Here is a 19795-nt window from a genome sequence, read left to right as displayed (position 1 = left end):
TATTTAATAGATATAATAAGGTCTATAGGCCTAGAAAGTATACAATAGTTTGTAACTGGATTGAAAACTGGCTAAAGGACCGTGTCCAGAGATTTGTGGTCAAGGATTCCTATTTTGAATGGTCCCCGGTTATCATTTTTATAAATGATATTGAGGATGTGATTAATAGCACTGTTTCTATTTTTGCAGATGACACTAAGCTATGTAGTACTGTGCAGTCTGTGGAAGGTGTCCATAAACTACAAGTGGACTTGGATACTCTGAGTGTTTGGGCATCAACTTGGCCAATGAGGTTCAATGTGGATAAATGTAAAGTTATACATCTGCATAGTAATCTACATGTATCTAATGTCCTAGGGTGGGTAACACTGGGAGAGTCATTTGTTGAGAAGAATATGGGTGTATTTGTAGATCATAGATAAAATAACAGTTTACAATGTCAATAAGCTGTTTCTAAGGCTATCAGAATACTGTCATGTATTTACAGCCCTCTTCATCAGGACAATAATAGCGTATACAGAGTGGTGACAACAATTACTATTTTGGCGCGCAGGCTGGTGGTTGTGGGCAGCACGCTGATGTGAATGAAATTGCAGGTAATGTCAGGTAGCTCCGTATCCTGTGTACGTGACTAACATCGGAGTGACAGGAGATTCACTGGCTCTATTTACTTGAAAGTGTTGTACACACTGGGGCAGGACAAGATTTTATTTATACAAAACAGGTAGGGCTTGCTTGTGTGAGCAGGAGAGAGCAGTCTGTAACAAATGGGCAGCACTATAATTGAAAGCACGATCTATTGCTTTGTTTTATTAGGCTTCTTCAAAGGACTCCTCTATCAGAGCACGCGTGATGACACCAGGAGCAGAGGTCACACTGAGGAGCTACCTGACATTACCTGCAATTTCATTCACATCAGCGTACTGCCCACAACCACCGGCCTGCATGCCAAAATACTGTTTAAATAGTCATTGTTGTTACCACTCTGTATACGCTATTATTGTTCTGATGAAGAGGGCTGTACGTCCTCGAAACATGTTGGCCATAGAATAAAAAGCCTTCTTTTAATAATATTACCTGGCACGTATTCTCCTGTTTACAGCGCCACCACAAAGGTTCAAAATCCCCCCTTTTTATTGCTTTAAGTTTTATTTCTATTGCCACATCTGCGGCAGAGAAAAGGACCTTGGCAGCAGTACAGGATCCCGCACGCTGGAGGGGCAAATACCAGCAAGGCTATCTACAGTTGTTGTGGCACATCACAACAACAAATGTTAAGCGCTTCTTATATATAGTGTGATTTAACTGTTATACAGCCACACACACGAGGCGCGGCATCCTGTCTTCTATTTTCTTTAAAATTTGTAGAAGAGGAGCATCAAATTAGCCCTCCCTGTCCATGGAGCATCAAATTAGCCTGTTAAATTATGTAGGACAGGAGAGAAGGATTTTAAATACAGTTTATTTCATTTTTATTTATTTTAGAAATCCTACTGATAGCAAGCTAACCTATTAACAGTAAAGGATTGGATATTGTAAATATGACACATGAAATGAGAGAAATATGCAGAAGAATTAATATTATTAATCAGTTTTAGCTTGTTTCGTAATGATATAATTTAACAAGGAAATTCTGCAATAGATTACAGTTTTCATATAACCAATGTTCTTTGTTTTGAAGCTATTTGCAATTTTCAAAATGGAAATCATTTAGATTTATCCGTTAATTAGATTTTTACACCATCAAATTAGCCTGCAAGTTATCTATGTATTGTTTAAAAAATCTAAATTACATTTATTATACTTGGAACTAAAGCAATAGCTGATGTACAAAGTTTAGAAAATTTTCAATGAACTGAATTTTAAATATTATTTGACCAAGGACATTATACAGAATTTCTCTTGAAAGATGTCAGTTTTAAGCTACTTTCACACTTGCGGCAGTGTGATCCGGCGGGCAGTTCCGTCGTCGGAACTGCCTCCCGGATCCGCCGATTTGGATGTGACTGAAAGCATTTGTGAGACAGCTCTGGATACAGATCCGTCTCACAAATGCAATGCAAGAACGGATTTGTCTCTCCGCATGTCATGCGGACAGACGGAGCCGTTTTGTATTTATTTTCCCATTTTTACCGGTCTGCGCATTCGCAGGCCGGAAGGACGGATCCGGCATTCCGGTATTTTGAATGCCGGATCCGGCACTAATACATTCCTATGGGAAAAAATTGCAAGTCTTTCAGCCATTCAGGCAAGTCTTCAGTTTTTTTCGCCGGAGATAAAACCGTAGCATGCTACGGTTTTATCTTTTGCCTGATCAGTCAAAACGACTGAACTGAAGACATCTTGATGCATCCTGAATGGATTACTCTCCATTCAGAATGCATGGTGATATGCCTGATCAGTTCTTTTCCGGTATAGAGCCCCTGTGATGGAATTCTATGCCGGAAAAGAAAAAAGCTAGTGTGAAAGTACCCTTAGCAGATAATGATATCTCCATACTGAGGTTTAAATGGATAGTATTTAGATTAGGTATAGAGTATGTTAATAAATTTGCATTGGCAAAGGGAATATAAAAAAAGCTTCATGAACCAATCACTCAGGCAGTATCTAAGACAGAGATATAGGTAAAGTGAAGCATGAGAAAGGCAGCAAATTAGTTTACCCGAGTGTAGTGTTGTACATGAGTGTAATGAGTAACAGAGCGCATATGTGTTAGAATTACCATTACATCTCCAGAGATGTTTGATTGGATTCAAGTCAGGGTTCCGGCTGGGCCACTCAAGGACATTCACAAAGTTTTTCTTAGGCCACACCTGTGCTGTCTTATCTGTGCGATTAAGGTCATTGTCTTGTTGGAAGGTGAGCCTTTGGCCCATTCTGAGGTGCAGACCACTGTGGATCAGGTTTTTATTATTAATATCTTTGTAGTTTACTCCATTCAGCTTTCCCTCAATTCTGACCAGTCTCAGCTGCTTAAAAATAGCCTAACAGCATGACATTGCCACATGATGTAGGAACGGTATTGAGCAGTGAAAGTATTTCCTACAAGCTTAGAACTGAAGCCAAAAAGTTCAGCCTTGACTTCATTAAACTAGAAAACTTTAGGTGCTGAGTAGAGTCTTCTTTCTGGCTACTGTGTCATAAAGCCCAGATTGGTGGAATGCTGCAGTATTGGTTGACGTTCTGGAGGATTCATCTGCACACGGGAACTTTAGAGCTCTGCTATAGGGACCATTGGGTTCCTGGTCACCTCTCTTAATAAGGTCCTTCTCCCCTGGTTACTTTGGTGGGGCAGCCACAAGAGTCCTTGTTATACCAAACTTCTTCCATTAAAGAATTATGGAGGCCAGTGTGCTCTTTGGAACTCTTTTTGTACCTTTTTCCAGATCTGTGCCTCCACACAATCCTGTCTCAGATCTCTTTAGGCAGTTCTTTCCTCCTTATGGCTTGGTTTTTGTTCTGATATGTATTGTCAGTTGTGAGACTATATATAGACAGGAAGGTGGGTGTCTTTTAAAATCTAGTCTCATCAAATAAATTTACTACAGGTGGACTCAAGGTGTATAAAAATCTCAAAGATAATCAAAAGAAATGGTAGGCCCCCAGAGCTAAATTTTGAGTGTCACAGTAAAGGGCCTGATTACTTATGTCCAGGCAAAATTGTAGTTTTCGCTTTTTAACAAATTAGAAAACATTTCCAAATTTCTGTTTTCACTTTCTCATTATGGGATATCGAGACAGATTGATGGGGAAAATCTTAATTTTTTTATTTTATTTTAGCACAGGGCTGCAAAATGAAATGTAAAAAAAAAAAAAGGAAAAGGGTCTAAAATGTTTCTATATGCCCTGTATATCAATTGAGGCAAGAAATGGTTAAATGGAAAGTTATATGTTAAACATAATTTTTTTTCATTTTTACTGTTCTTTGATTTCATTTTCAACGTCACTATAGTTAAAAAACAAATATAGTGCAGTTTTTATACTGTTTATTATGCCTAATAGTATTTTGAGACTTTCTGTTCTGTGTAGGTAACTTTTTCCAGTAGCTATTGCATTATCATCACATGAAGAATTATAATGATAGCATTTACCTTTGTATAGATACCACATGATCCACCATTCTTGATAGCTTAGATCACAAATTATGTTTTCCCACCTGATCTCTGCACAGGTCACAGAACATGCCTAGAAAAATCTCCAATAGAAGTCCGCATTTATTTAATGAGTTTAGTTTGGGGTCTTTATTTAGAAACGCATTTTTTCCTGGGTCTATATTTATTTAGGGTGTCTGGTCTGGAGTCTGAATATAATTAGGTTGCTATAGAGCTGTGATGAATAATCTCCAGCACTCTCCAGCTGTGGTAAAACTACAACTCCTAAGATGTACACTTGCTTGGATGTACTCAAAACTCAAATGAATGGATCATGCTGGGAGTTGTAGTTTCACCACAGCTGGAGTTCTGGAGGTTAGCAATCACTGCTATAGAGGTTGGCTATCTCTGTGGAAGCAAGGGACCAGAAGAAAGATGACTTGGCAAAAAAACTCTGCAGTGTTCAAGAAAACTCATCATAGTGGTCTGAATTGGATGGAGAAAAAAGTAAAGAGTACAATTAAAGAAAATGTCACCTGTGCGTCAATGGATTTATAGATGATCTAACACCCCTCCTGACATATCTGTTATAGTAAATACTTGTAAATCTGTTTTCTGGACACAGTTGTCAATCTAGACCATATGAGTAACATTACACTAGACCTCTATAGCAAACCTACTGTCCGCAATAGTCTTCTCCAATACAATAGCTGTCACCCCAGAGCCACCAAAAATTCCCTTCCCAAATCACAGTACATGCGGGTGGACCGCATTGTATCTGATAACGACACAAAAGTAGAGAGACTAGATGAGATGACACAAAAATTTCGAACCAGGGGGTACCCACAATCTCTCCTTGACTCAAAAGAAATAACCTGAGGGAAACAAGTCCACCACGGACGACTGATTCCAAATGAGTGGCATGTGTCACTACTTATCATCCCCTCACACCCAAGATCCATCAGGCACTGTGAAAAAAGATTTTGCAATTACAATTTTAAGTATTGGAACAGACTGATCCACACAGACGTGGCGGTAATCGGACTTTACTTCTGAAGCAAAGGGAAGCTCACTGGATCCATTGTCACCGAATGGCCTTAATCGTAAATGTGATTTCTTTATAAATGGATAAAGTGTATTTATGATATTTGTATACTAACTCGTTCTTCTTCTCTCTTCCAGGCCCGCTGATACGCTTATCACATCTAGTGAGGGTGAGAAATACCTTCCCTTCCCAACCCCCCCTTTTCCCCCCTCCCCCCTCCCTTTTGTCCCCCTTTTTTCCCAATTCTTCCAGGATAATATTAGTATCGGGTTTCATCATCCTATATGTACCTAACAACCCATACACTTTAATATGGTACACTGCATGCACAATTGACAATTGCCCAGATTTGGGTCTTGTATATATACACCCAATACTTTAATGATACAACCGTACTGTACTTTCTGCCTATGTTTCTGCCAGTATATATATAATTTTAATACACTTCACTCCTATATAGAGTCACCATCCATTCCCGCTTGAGGGAGCCTTAAGATGCTGATCGCTGGATTCAGAGCCGTGAGACCCACAGGTGGAACGCACACTGGCGCCACCTATGTCACATGATGTCTGGACCATGTGATCGACACTCCGGGAAGCCCATAAATTTTAAATAAAGCTCGCATTCGGACACAGATCCTGTGATCCAGCGCCAGAGCAGCATTGAAGCCGCATTAAGGTAACTACATAACAAACGGCTATTAGCATGAGACCCCGGGACCCTGGATTTCTTTTTAACCACCCACTTAATCCACATTATATACTTAAAAACTCACTGAAAACAATATACAAAAAATTTATATTTTTTTCATCTGCACAATGTATCATTTTGTGTAAGATGTTCTTGTGGTGCATGCGGTCCACACTGGCATCCTCCATTGTACATATTTTTTGTTGGGGATTGCCGTTGTTTGCGGACCGCATGCAGAGGAATTGCTCCCCTGGCTATAGACACGCTACAGTGTATGGGTTTGGAGCATTTTCACCCATTTAGGCCACTTTTTTCAGTGAGTTTTTGTCTTTATGTGTATGGAATGTGCCACTTGATTTTGTTGGTAACATTCTTTTGCACCTGGTAGCTTCTGTGTCACATGGTCTGTTGTGGGTGCGGCTCACAGCTTTAGGCCCCATGCGCTCCCTGCTGCCGGCACAGTACAGTAATACACTGGTATGATCTATACCAGTGTATTACTGTACTGTGCCGGCAGCAGGGAGTGCACGGCGTCATAGCAACCAGTGACGCCGTGCGCTCCTGCTCTCAGGAGGGATCCAGGCCGCGGTTCCACGGCCCGCACACGGCCGTGAACAACGGCCGTGTGCATGGGGCCTTATCCTACCTCACAGTGAATTGGTGATACCACTGGCTGTGAGTTAATTGCACTGTTCAGACCCTGTTCACACACCACTGGTAGTTTAGTGGTAGGACCCCATGCGTGCTGAGACACCGTGACGTGGTACATGAGGGGCTCCGATATGTTCCTGACTGGAAGATATTTGCAAAGTTCTCAACTTTTAACATTGGCCTGAGGAATTAGCCAGTATTGTCAGTTGCATATCATTTTGGTGCATTTTTTGCAGTGAATTGTGTACATTATATACTTAGCCACAGTTTTCTAACTGGACCTTATTACTTCACTAGGATGGCCCCTTTATACATCCTATACTCTACATCCTATACTTTATATACAAGTAATGTCTATGTATGATTTTGCCTCCCACCAAACTTACCCATACCATGTCAGGTTACCACGTTTCCTCCTTTAAATATATTCTGTAATGTATTTGATTTGTGAGCGCAGGATGCCACATGTACTCCTGCCTGTTCCATACTTGTTTATATGTTTAGTCCATCGACCTATTTGATTATGCACTTGTTTCCCTTTTATTTATTTCATTTTTTGTGTGAATATATCCAGTGCCTCATAGCATCTATGTTATTTTGCCATGGATAATAGACCGCTGAAGAAGGCCTTGACCGGCTGAAATGTCCGGTCACGTAATCTAATACCTATAATCAATTGCGCTTCTGAGAAATTACTGGATCATGAATTCTGTATGATGTCACAGAGTGGCCCTATGACATGGTGGTGAGGTGGAAGCAGCATGAGGAGACCACAGAGTGGCCCAATGACAGAGTCTGGAGGTGGCTGCAGCATCAGGAGGAGGCCACAGAGTGGCAAGATGACATAGTGTGGAGGTGGCAGTAGCATGAGGAGACCACAGAGTGACCCGGTGACATAGTGTGGAGGTGGAAGCAGCATCAGAAGACCACAGAGTGGCACAATGACAGAGTGTGGAGGTGGTGGCAGCAACAGCATCAGGAGGAGGCAACAGAGTGGCACCATGACAGTGTGGAGGGTGGCAGCAGCGTTAGGAGGCCACAGAGTGGCAAGGTTACATAGTGTAGAGTTGGCAGCAGCATGAGGAGGCCACAGAGTGGCAAGGTGACATAATGTGGAGGTTGCAGCAGCATCAGGAGCCACAGAGTGGGAAGGTGGGTGGCAATTCCAGTACCAGCTGAAGCTGGTGGGTAAAAGAAGGACCACTTGGCATCAGTTGGGTGGCAGCATCAGAATAGTAGCTGAGGCAGGTAGCCAGAAGTAACCAGTCTCTTTTGTCAAAGTGTTGGTAAAGCACCATGGATGATCTAGTCTGATGCATCAGGAATTGGTGGGTGGAAATCCTGGCTGATCCACGCCTGATTAATCTTGACAAAGGTCAGTCTCTCCACATCTTGGGTGGACAGGCGAGTTCTTCCTGGGGTAACTATGGCCCCCGCCGCACTAAACACACGCTCTGATGCCACACTACTGGCCAGGCAGGACAGCTTTTCCAGGGCAAACTCGGCAAGGTGCGGCCACAAATCCAGTTTGGCTGCCCAGTAGTCCAGTGGATCTTCATCCTATGATGTCTGGCAGGGTGCACTCTAAGTATGCCACCATCTGCTGGTTTAGGTTCTGCTCTATGTCTAGCTGCTGATGAGTCATTTCTTCAGTATGCGGGTGAAGAAAGCTGCTCATCAGCGACATCAGCGACTCTAGACTCAGGCTGCTGCTGGTGGAGCTAGTACTGCTCCTGCCACCCCTCCCCAGCAGCTGTGGCAGTGGAACGTGAGCGCAGAGGGCTTCCCCGGTCAGACAAGCGGGAGGATGGACGATGACGCAGATAGGCAGCAGCCAACTGACTACATAGGATGTTTCTATAGTAGTTCATTTTGTCCTCCCTCTCAGCGGGTGTAAAAAGGCCTCCAGTAGCAAGGGTTCTACAAGGTGGAGAGCCAGAAGTCATCCCTCTGACTAATGGTGACAATTTGTCTGTCACTACACAAGTGAGCATACATCAGGCCATTTGTGCAAATGACTCAGAGGGAATTCCTGCCTCCATATCCACTGCATACTGCCACGGTGTGTCAGTGTCCTCAGCCTCGTCCTCCTCATTGCCCTGTAGCTCCTCTGCCTCCTCCTGCTCCACCTCTCCTGTCACCTGTGTAGAAAAACCACCCATTTCGCTACACATTGCTTGTGTTCCAATGTCCTCCATCTCCTCTGCCTCTTCCAGTTCAGCCCCCACAGGGCTCACGTGACAGTGAGATATAGGCACCATGTCTCCAGTCTCCTGACCAGCTAGATTTACGAGCATCTGTTCCAGGACAGCAGAATGACATTGTTCATCCCGTAGTCCTGGCGACTGACAAATAAGGTGGCCTCCTCAAAGGGCCTGAGCAAACGGCAGGTGTTACACATGAGCTGCCACTGGCTTACATCGAAGTTACACAGGGGAGTACTCCTGTCCGCTTGGATCATCAAGAAATTGTTTATGGCCTTTTTTTATTCATACAGTCGGTCCAACATATGGAGGGTGGAATTCCAACGGGTGGAAACGTCGCATATCAGCCTATGTTGGGGGAAGCCATTCTGCCACTGCAGCTCAAGGAGGTTGTGCTTTGCGGTGTACAAGTGGCTGACGTGCATGCAAATTTCCTGGACATTTTTAGGATGTCTTGCAGATGGGTGGAAGACTTTAGGAAACGCTTGACAACCAGATTGAACCTGTGTGTAATGCAGAGCGCATGGCTCAGCCCTCCTTGACGCAGCACCGACACAGTGTTCTTCCCTTTGTCGGTCACCATGGTTCCGATTTTAAGTTGTTGCAGAGAAAGCCAGGATTCGATTTCTTGATAAAGGGCACAGAGCAGTTTGTCCCTTGTGTGACTCAGTTCACCCAGGCAAACGCGGTGCAGAACAGTGTGAAACTGCCGTGCCCTGCACATGTGGTATGCTGGAGGGGCACTGTGAATTGTCCCTGCAGTGGAGGCTAAGGACATGGTGGAGTATGAGGAAGCAGACGCAGACATTGTCGCTGGATCAATGGCGTGAGAACGTGGTGGCGGAAGCGGCATCACCTGGCCAAGTTGCTGGTGTGTCTGTGCAGGAACCAAATTCACCCAGTGGGCCATAAAGGACATATATTGTCCCTGATCGTAGTTACAGCTCCACACGTTGGCGCTGCCGCGCACTTTGGCAGACACCGACAGGCTCAAACACTGGCCCACCTTCTGTTCTACCTGTGTGTGTAGGGCTGGTACTGCCTTTTTGGCAAAGAAATGACGGCTTGGGACTCTCCACCTCGGCTCGGCACAAGCCATCAGTTCTCTGAATGATGCAGAGTCCACCACTTGGAAAAAGAAGGGACTGCAGCACCAGCAAATTGGATAGGAGCACATTCAGCTTCTGCACCGTTGGATGAGTGCACGCATACTGTTGTCTCATGGCAATCGCTTCGGTGATCGATTGCTGACGGAATGACTGACAAGGAGTAGGAGGGCAAGGAGCAGGAGCATCAGGACCAGCAGATGATGGGAAGGACAGACAGCTCCCTTAAGCTGAGGTGGAGGAGCCTTGACTGCCTGAAATCGGCTGCGTCCCACTGGGTGATGCAGAGGTTGCTGCGGAAGGCTGGACCACCACATAGGAGCCACGGTTCTTCTAGGCCACTTTATGGTGACTACATATGTTGACGCAGGACCGTGGTGCCAACATTGACACCCTGGCCCTGCTTCACTTTCTGTCCACAGATTCTACATATGGCCATATTCACCTCCTCCGGCTGCTTAGCAAAAAACTGCCACACCGCCAAGAAGGTGATTTTACCCCCAACACTACCCACTGACTGCTACCACCGCTGCCTCCGTGAACCCCTGCACTGGTACTTTCCGGGCAGGTCGGCTCCTGCGAAGCGGGTGGTCTACCCCGGGGACGTTTGGCTCCTGACTAGGGATGAGCGAACTCGAACTGTATAGTTCGGGTTCGTACCGAATTTTGGGGTGTCCGTGACACGGACCCGAACCCGGACATTTTCGTAAAAGTCCGGGTTCGGGTTCGGTGTTCGTCGCTTTCTTCGCGCTTTTGTGACGCTTTCTTGGCGCTTTTTGAAAGGCTGCAAAGCAGCCAATCAACAAGCGTCATACTACTTGCCCCAAGAGGCCATCACAGCCATGCCTACTATTGGCATGGCTGTGATTGGCCAGAGCACCATGTGACCCAGCCTCTATTTAAGCTGGAGTCACATAGCGCCGCCCGTCACTCTGCTCTGATTAGCGTAGGGAGAGGTTGCGGCTGCGACAGTAGGGCGAGATTAGGCAGATTAACTCCTCCAAAGGACTTGATTAACTGATCGATCTGCAGCTGTGGATCATTGAGCTGCTGATCCTCAATTGCTCACTGTTTTTAGGCTGCCCAGACCGTTTGTCAGTCACATTTTTCTGGGGTGATCGGCGGCCATTTTGTGTCTTGTGGTGCGCCAGCACAAGCTGCGACCAAGTGCATTTAACCCTCAATGGTGTGGTTGTTTTTTGGCTAAAGCCTACATCAGGGTGAAGCTGTCACACCAAGTGCATTTAACCAGCAATAGTCTGTTCATTTTTTGGCCATATACAAAATCAGGGGCAAGCTGCGCCTGTCACCAAGTGCATTTAACCCTCAATGGTGTGGTTGTTTTTTGGCTAAAGCCTACATCAGGGTGAAGCTGTCACACCAAGTGCATTTAACCAGCAATAGTCTGTTCATTTTTTGGCCATATACTAAATCAGGGGCAAGCTGCGCCTGTCACCAAGTGCATTTAACCCTCAATGGTGTGGTTGTTTTTTGGCTAAAGCCTACATCAGGGTGAAGCTGTCACACCAAGTGCATTTAACCAGCAATAGTCTGTTTATTTTTTGGCCATATCCCAGTCTAATTCTGTCACTAAATCCATACCGGTCACCCAGCGCCTAAATACTAGGCCTCAAATTTATATCCCGCTAAATCTGTCCTTAGTGCTGTAGCTGGGCGAGTTATTTAGTGTCCGTTCAAGCACATTTCTTGTTCTGGGTTGAAATACAATTCCCAATTTAGCAATTTCATAATTTAGTGGTTTCTGCTATATCAGAGCTATTTGAAATCTATCCCTAAAAGGGTATATAATATTCAAGGTGCACATTGGGTCATTCAGAATAACTTCACACACACCCGCTACTGTGTATTTCCAAGTCTAATTCTGGCACTAAACCCATACCTGTCACCCAGCGCCTAAATACTAGGCCTCAAATTTATATCCCGCTAAATCTGTCCCTAGTGCTGTAGCTGGGCGAGTTATTTAGTGTCCGTTCAAGCACATTTCTTGTTCTGGGTTGAAATACAATTCCCAATTTAGCAATTTCATAATTTAGTGGTTTCTGCTATATCAGAGCTATTTGAAATCTATCCCTAAAAGGGTATATAATATTCAAGGTGCACATTGGGTCATTCAGAATAACTTCACACACACCCGCTACTGTGTATTTCCAAGTCTAATTCTGGCACTAAACCCATACCTGTCACCCAGCGCCTAAATACTAGGCCTCAAATTTATATCCCGCTAAATCTGTCCCTAGTGCTGTAGCTGGGCGAGTTATTTAGTGTCCGTTCAAGCACATTTCTTGTTCTGGGTTGAAATACAATTCCCAATTTAGCAATTTCATAATTTAGTGGTTTCTGCTATATCAGAGCTATTTGAAATCTATCCCTAAAAGGGTATATAATATTCAAGGTGCACATTGGGTCATTCAGAATAACTTCACACACACCCGCTACTGTGTATTTCCAAGTCTAATTCTGGCACTAAACCCATACCTGTCACCCAGCGCCTAAATACTAGGCCTCAAATTTATATCCCGCTAAATCTGTCCCTAGTGCTGTAGCTGGGCGAGTTATTTAGTGTCCGTTCAAGCACATTTCTTGTTCTGGGTTGAAATACAATTCCCAATTTAGCAATTTCATAATTTAGTGGTTTCTGCTATATCAGAGCTATTTGAAATCTATCCCTAAAAGGGTATATAATATTCAAAGTGCACATAGGGTCATTCAGAATAACTTCACACACCCGCTACTGTGCATTTCCAAATCTAATTCTGTCACTAAACCCATACCTGTCACCCAGCGCCTAAATACTAGGCCTCAAATTTATATCCCGCTAAATCTCTCGTTACCGCTGTCCTGTTGTGGCTGGGAAAGTTATTTAGTGTCCGTCAAAGCACATTTTTTGTTCTGGGTTGAAATACAATTCCCAATTTAGCAATTTCATAATTTAGTCGTTTCTGCTATATCAGAGCTATTTGAAATCTATCCCTAAAAGGGTAGATCATATTGAAGGTGCACATAGGGTCATTCAGAATAACTTCACACACACGCTTCTGTGCATTTCCAAGTCTAATTCTGTCACTAAATCCATACCGGTCACCCAGCGCCTAAATACTAGGCCTCAAATTTATATCCCGCTGAATTTGAATACAATACATTGGGCCAAATAATATATTTGTTGTTGTGGTGAACCATAACAATGAGAAAAACATCTAGTAAGGGACGCGGACGTGGACATGGTCGTGGTGGTGTTAGTGGACCCTCTGGTGCTGGGAGAGGACGTGGCCGTTCTGCCACATCCACACGTCCTAGTGTACCAACTACCTCAGGTCCCAGTAGCCGCCAGAATTTACAGCGATATATGGTGGGGCCCAATGCCGTTCTAAGGATGGTAAGGCCTGAGCAGGTACAGGCATTAGTCAATTGGGTGGCCGACAGTGGATCCAGCACGTTCACATTATCTCCCACCCAGTCTTCTGCAGAAAGCGCACAGATGGCGCCTGAAAACCAACCCCATCAGTCTGTCACATCACCCCCATGCATACCAGGGAAACTGTCTCAGCCTCAAGTTATGCAGCAGTCTCTTATGCTGTTTGAAGACTCCGCTGGCAGGGTTTCCCAATGGCATCCACCTAGCCCTTCCCCAGCGGTGAAAGACATAGAATGCACTGACGCACAACCACTTATGTTTCCTGATGATGAGGACATGGGAATACCACCTCAGCATGTCTCTGATGATGACGAAACACAGGTGCCAACTGCTGCGTCTTTCTGCAGTGTGCAGACTGAACAGGAGGTCAGGGATCAAGACTGGGTGGAAGACGATGCAGGGGACGATGAGGTCCTAGACCCCACATGGAATGAAGGTCGTGCCACTGACTTTCACAGTTCGGAGGAAGAGGCAGTGGTGAGACCGAGCCAACAGCGTAGCAAAAGAGGGAGCAGTGGGCAAAAGCAGAACACCCGCCGCCAAGAGACTCCGCCTGCTACTGACCGCCGCCATCTGGGACCGAGCACCCCAAAGGCAGCTTCAAGGAGTTCCCTGGCATGGCACTTCTTCAAACAATGTGCTGACGACAAGACCCGAGTGGTTTGCACGCTGTGCCATCAGAGCCTGAAGCGAGGCATTAACGTTCTGAACCTGAGCACAACCTGCATGACCAGGCACCTGCATGCAAAGCATGAACTGCAGTGGAGTAAACACCTTAAAACCAAGGAAGTCACTCAGGCTCCCCCTGCTACCTCTTCTGCTGCTGCCGCCTCGGCCTATTCTGCTGCTGCCGCCTCGGCCTCTTCCTCCGCCTCTGGAGGAACGTTGGCACCTGCCGCCCAGCAAACAGGGGATGTACCACCAACACCACCACCACCACCTCCGTCACCAAGCGTCTCAACCATGTCACACGCCAGCGTTCAGCTCTCCATCTCACAAACATTTGATAGAAAGCGTAAATTCCCACCTAGCCACCCTCGATCCCTGGCCCTGAATGCCAGCATTTCTAAACTACTGGCCTATGAAATGCTGTCATTTAGGCTGGTGGACACAGACAGCTTCAAACAGCTCATGTCGCTTGCTGTCCCACAGTATGTTGTTCCCAGCCGGCACTACTTCTCCAAGAGAGCCGTGCCTTCCCTGCACAACCAAGTATCCGATAAAATCAAGTGTGCACTGCGCAACGCCATCTGTGGCAAGGTCCACCTAACCACAGATACGTGGACCAGTAAGCACGGCCAGGGACGCTATATCTCCCTAACTGCACACTGGGTAAATGTAGTGGCAGCTGGGCCCCAGGCGGAGAGCTGTTTGGCGCACGTCCTTCCGCCGCCAAGGATCGCAGGGCAACATTCTTTGCCTCCTGTTGCCACCTCCTCCTTCTCGGCTTCCTCCTCCTCTTCTTCCACCTGCTCATCCAGTCAGCCACACACCTTCACCACCAACTTCAGCACAGCCCGGGGTAAACGTCAGCAGGCCATTCTGAAACTCATATGTTTGGGGGACAGGCCCCACACCGCACAGGAGTTGTGGCGGGGTATAGAACAACAGACCGACGAGTGGTTGCTGCCGGTGAGCCTCAAGCCCGGCCTGGTGGTGTGTGATAATGGGCGAAATCTCGTTGCAGCTCTGGGACTAGCCAATTTGACGCACATCCCTTGCTTGGCGCATGTGCTGAATTTGGTGGTGCAGAAGTTCATTCACAACTACCCCGACATGTCAGAGCTGCTGCATAAAGTGCGGGCCGTCTGTTCGCGCTTCCGGCGTTCACATCCTGCTGCTGCTCGCCTGTCTGCGCTACAGCGTAACTTCGGCCTTCCCGCTCACCGCCTCATATGCGACGTGCCCACCAGGTGGAACTCCACCTTGCACATGCTGGACAGACTGTGCGAGCAGCAGCAGGCCATAGTGGAGTTTCAGCTGCAGCACGCACGGGTCAGTCGCACTACAGAACAGCACCACTTCACCACCAATGACTGGGCCTCCATGCGAGACCTGTGTGCCCTGTTGCGCTGTTTCGAGTACTCCACCAACATGGCCAGTGGCGATGACACCGTTATCAGCGTTACAATACCACTTCTATGTCTCCTTGAGAAAACACTTAGGGCGATGATGGAAGAGGAGGTGGCCCAGGAGGAGGAGGAGGAGGAGGAGGAAGAGGGGTCATTTTTAGCACTTTCAGGCCAGTCTCTTCGAAGTGACTCAGAGGGAGGTTTTTGGCAACAGCAGAGGCCAGGTACAAATGTGGCCAGCCAGGGCCCACTACTGGAGGACGAGGAGGACGAGGATGAGGAGGAGGTGGAGGAGGATGAGGATGAAGCATGGTCACAGCGGGGTGGCACCCAACGCAGCTCGGGTCCATCACTGGTGCGTGGCTGGGGGGAAAGGCAGGACGATGACGATACGCCTCCCACAGAGGACAGCTTGTCCTTATCCCTGGGCAGCCTGGCACACATGAGCGACTACATGCTGCAGTGCCTGCGCAACGACAGCAGAGTTGCCCACATTTTAACCTGTGCGGACTACTGGGTTGCCACCCTGCTGGATCCACGCTACAAAGACAATGTGCCCACCTTACTTCCTGCACTGGAGCGTGATAGGAAGATGCGCGAGTACAAGCGCACGTTGGTAGACGCGCTACTGAGAGCATTCCCAAATGTCACAGGGGAACAAGTGGAAGCCCAAGGCCAAGGCAGAGGAGGAGCAAGAGGTCGCCAAGGCAGCTGTGTCACGGCCAGCTCCTCTGAGGGCAGGGTTAGCATGGCAGAGATGTGGAAAACTTTTGTCAACACGCCACAGCTAACTGCACCACCACCTGATACGCAACGTGTTAGCAGGAGGCAACATTTCACTAACATGGTGGAACAGTACGTGTGCACACCCCTCCACGTACTGACTGATGGTTCGGCCCCATTCAACTTCTGGGTCTCTAAATTGTCCACGTGGCCAGAGCTAGCCTTTTATGCCTTGGAGGTGCTGGCCTGCCCGGCAGCCAGCGTTTTGTCTGAACGTGTATTCAGCACGGCAGGGGGCGTCATTACAGACAAACGCAGCCGCCTGTCTACAGCCAATGTGGACAAGCTGACGTTCATAAAAATGAACCAGGCATGGATCCCACAGGACCTGTCCGTCCCTTGTCCAGATTAGACATTAACTACCTCCCCATAACCATATATTATTGGACTCCAGGGCACTTCCTCATTCAATCCTATTTTTATTTTCATTTTACCATTATATTGCGAGGCTACCCAAAGTTGAATGAACCTCTCCTCTGCCTGTGTGCTAGGCCTAAATATATGCCAATGGACTGTTGCAGTGGTGGGTGACGTGAAGCCTCATTCTCTGCTATGACATGCAGACTAATTCTCTGCTGACATGAAGACAGATTCTCTGTTACGGGACCTCCCTCCTCTGCCTGGGTGCTGGGCCTAAATATATGCCAATGGACTGTTGCAGTGGTGGGTGACGTGAAGCCTGATTCTCTGCTATGACATGCAGACTAATTCTCTGCTGACATGAAGACAGATTCTCTGTTACGGGACCTCCCTCCTCTGCCTGGGTGCTGGGCCTAAATATATGCCAATGGACTGTTGCAGTGGTGGGTGACGTGAAGCCTCATTCTCTGCTATGACATGCAGACTGATTCTCTGCTGACATGAAGCCAGATTGTCTGTTACGGGACCTCCCTCCTCTGCCTGGGTGCTGGGCCTAAATATATGCCAATGGACTGTTGCAGTGGTGGCTGACGTGAAGCCTCATTCTCTGCTATGACATGCAGACTGATTCTCTGCTGACATGAAGCCAGATCCTCTGTTACGGGACCTCTCTCCTCTGCCTGTGTGTGTGCTGGGCCTAAATATATGCCAATGGACTGTTGCAGTGGTGGCTGACGTGAAGCCTCATTCTCTGCTATGACATGCAGACTGATTCTCTGCTGACATGAAGCCAGATTCTCTGTTACGGGACCTCTCTCCTCTGCCTGTGTGTGTGCTGGGCCTAAATATATGCCAATGGACTGTTGCAGTGGTGGCTGACGTGAAGCCTCATTCTCTGCTATGACATGCAGACTAATTCTCTGCTGACATGAAGACAGATTCTCTGTTACGGGACCTCCCTCCTCTGCCTGGGTGCTGGGCCTAAATATATGCCAATGGACTGTTGCAGTGGTGGCTGACGTGAAGCCTCATTCTCTGCTATGACATGCAGACTAATTCTCTGCTGACATGAAGACAGATTCTCTGTTACGGGACCTCTCTCCTCTGCCTGGGTGCCGGGGCCTAAATATCTGAGAATGGACTGTTCCAGTGGTGGGTGACGGGAAGCCAGATTCTCTGCTATGGAACCTCTCTCCAATTGATTTTGGTTAATTTTTATTTATTTAATTTTTATTTTAATTCATTTCCCTATCCACATTTGTTTGCAGGGGATTTACCTACATGTTGCTGCCTTTTGCAGCCCTCTAGCTCTTTCCTGGGCTGTTTTACAGCCTTTTTAGTGCCGAAAAGTTCGGGTCCCCATTGACTTCAATGGGGTTCGGGTTCGGGACGAAGTTCGGATCGGGTTCGGATCCCGAACCCGAACATTTCCGGGATGTTCGGCCGAACTTCTCGAACCCGAACATCCAGGTGTTCGCTCAACTCTACTCCTGACCTTCCATTGATGACACCCTGCTGACTCCCGGCCATGCTAGCGACTTGCTGGCTCTGCTGCTGCCTCTCAGGCAAGCTGGCACCCTCTTCTCCCGATGATGATGAAGCCCCTTCATCACCCGGCTCCCAAGTGCGATCAGCTACATCATCATCATCAAGTACTGTCTGCTTGGGTTGAGTGAACCCGAACTGTAAAGTTTAGGTTAGTACCGAACTTTAGGATTTTTGGACCCCGAACCCGAACATTTTAGTAAAAATTCAGGTTCGGTATTCGGCGAATTCTTGGCGCTTTTTTAAAGGCTGCAGAGCAGCCAATCAACAAGCATTTAACTCTGTGCCCTTAGAAGCCATCACAGCCATGCCTACTAATGATCTACCTATATTTAGATGTGTGGGTGCAGTGCACAATCTTTTTACCCTGCCCTGAGCCCAGTGACAGAGAAAATTTACTTTTATCCGTCTGTTAGGTGGGCGGCAGTGGCCATTTTATGCAATCTCAGTGCACCAGCACTGCATATGTGCTTTTGTGACATTGAAATCCAAGCTTGAAATACTGCAATAATAATCTGGGTTTAAAAAAAAACATAAATTTTTGGCAATATCCTACATCTGGTGCTTTTGCAGCATTAGTCAGTGTGCAATTTAAGATAAAAATAAAGCTATAATTTTTAGTGTTTTAAAAAACACCCTTTTTGGGCAATAATACTCAATTTTACAGCCCTTGCTGCATCTGTACGTGTGAAATTCAAGCGTTATATAATGCTGTCATATTCTGTTAGTTAAAAAAAAACACCCATTTTGGGCAAAGTACTTAATATTGCAGTCTTAGCTTCATCTCTTATTGTTAAAACAAGCTTAAAATACTTCAATAATTTTCTGGGCTTTAAATTACACCCATTTTTGGCAATACCCTCCATCTTGGGCCTCTGCCGCATTAGTCAGTGTGCAATTTAAGCTAGAAATACAGTTTCATTTTTCTGGGTTTTAAAAAAATGCAATTTTTGGGCAAAATACTTAATTTTACAGCCCTTGCTGCATCTGTACGTGTGAAATTCAAGCGTTACATACTGCTGTCATATTCTGTTCGTAAAAAAAAAAAAAAACATTTTGGGCAAAGTACTTAATATTGCAGTCTTTGCTGTATCTCTTATTGCTAAAACAAGCTTGAAATACTTCAATAATTTTCTGGGCTTTAAATTACACCCATTTTTGGCAATACCCTCCATCTTGGGCCTCTGCCGCATTCATCAGTGTGCAATTTAAGCTAGAAATACAGCTTTAATTTTCTGGGTTTTAAAAAACACCCTTTTTGGGCAATAAACTCAATTTTACAGCCCTTGTTGCATCTGTACGAGTGAAATTCAAGCGTTGTATACTGCTGCTATATTCTGTTATTCAAAAAAACACCAATTTTGGGCAAAATACTTAATATTTCAGCCTTCGCAGCATCTGTGATTGTTAAAAACAGGCTTGAAATACTTCAATAATTTTCTCGCTTTGAAAAAACACCAATTTTTGGCAATACCCTCTATCTGAGGCCTCTGCCGCATTAGTCAGTGTGCAATTTAAGCTAGAAATACAGCTATAATTTTCTGGGTTTTAAAAAACATCCTTTTGGGCAAAATACACAATTTACAGCCCTTGCTGCATCTGTATGTGTGCAATTCAAGCGTTATATACTGCTGTCATATTCTGTTATTGAAAAAGCACCCATTTTGGGCAAAATACTTAATATTGCAGCATTTGCTTCATCTGTCAGTGTGAAATTTGAACGTTATATACTGCTGTTATATGCTGTAATATTGCAGCCTTTGCAGCATCTGGGATTGTTAAAAACAAGCTTGAAATGCTTAAATAATTTTCTG

Source organism: Bufo gargarizans, chromosome 2 (genome assembly GCF_014858855.1).
Source record: "Bufo gargarizans isolate SCDJY-AF-19 chromosome 2, ASM1485885v1, whole genome shotgun sequence".
Classification (NCBI taxonomy): domain Eukaryota; kingdom Metazoa; phylum Chordata; class Amphibia; order Anura; family Bufonidae; genus Bufo; species Bufo gargarizans.
This window is presented reverse-complemented; position numbering follows the sequence as displayed.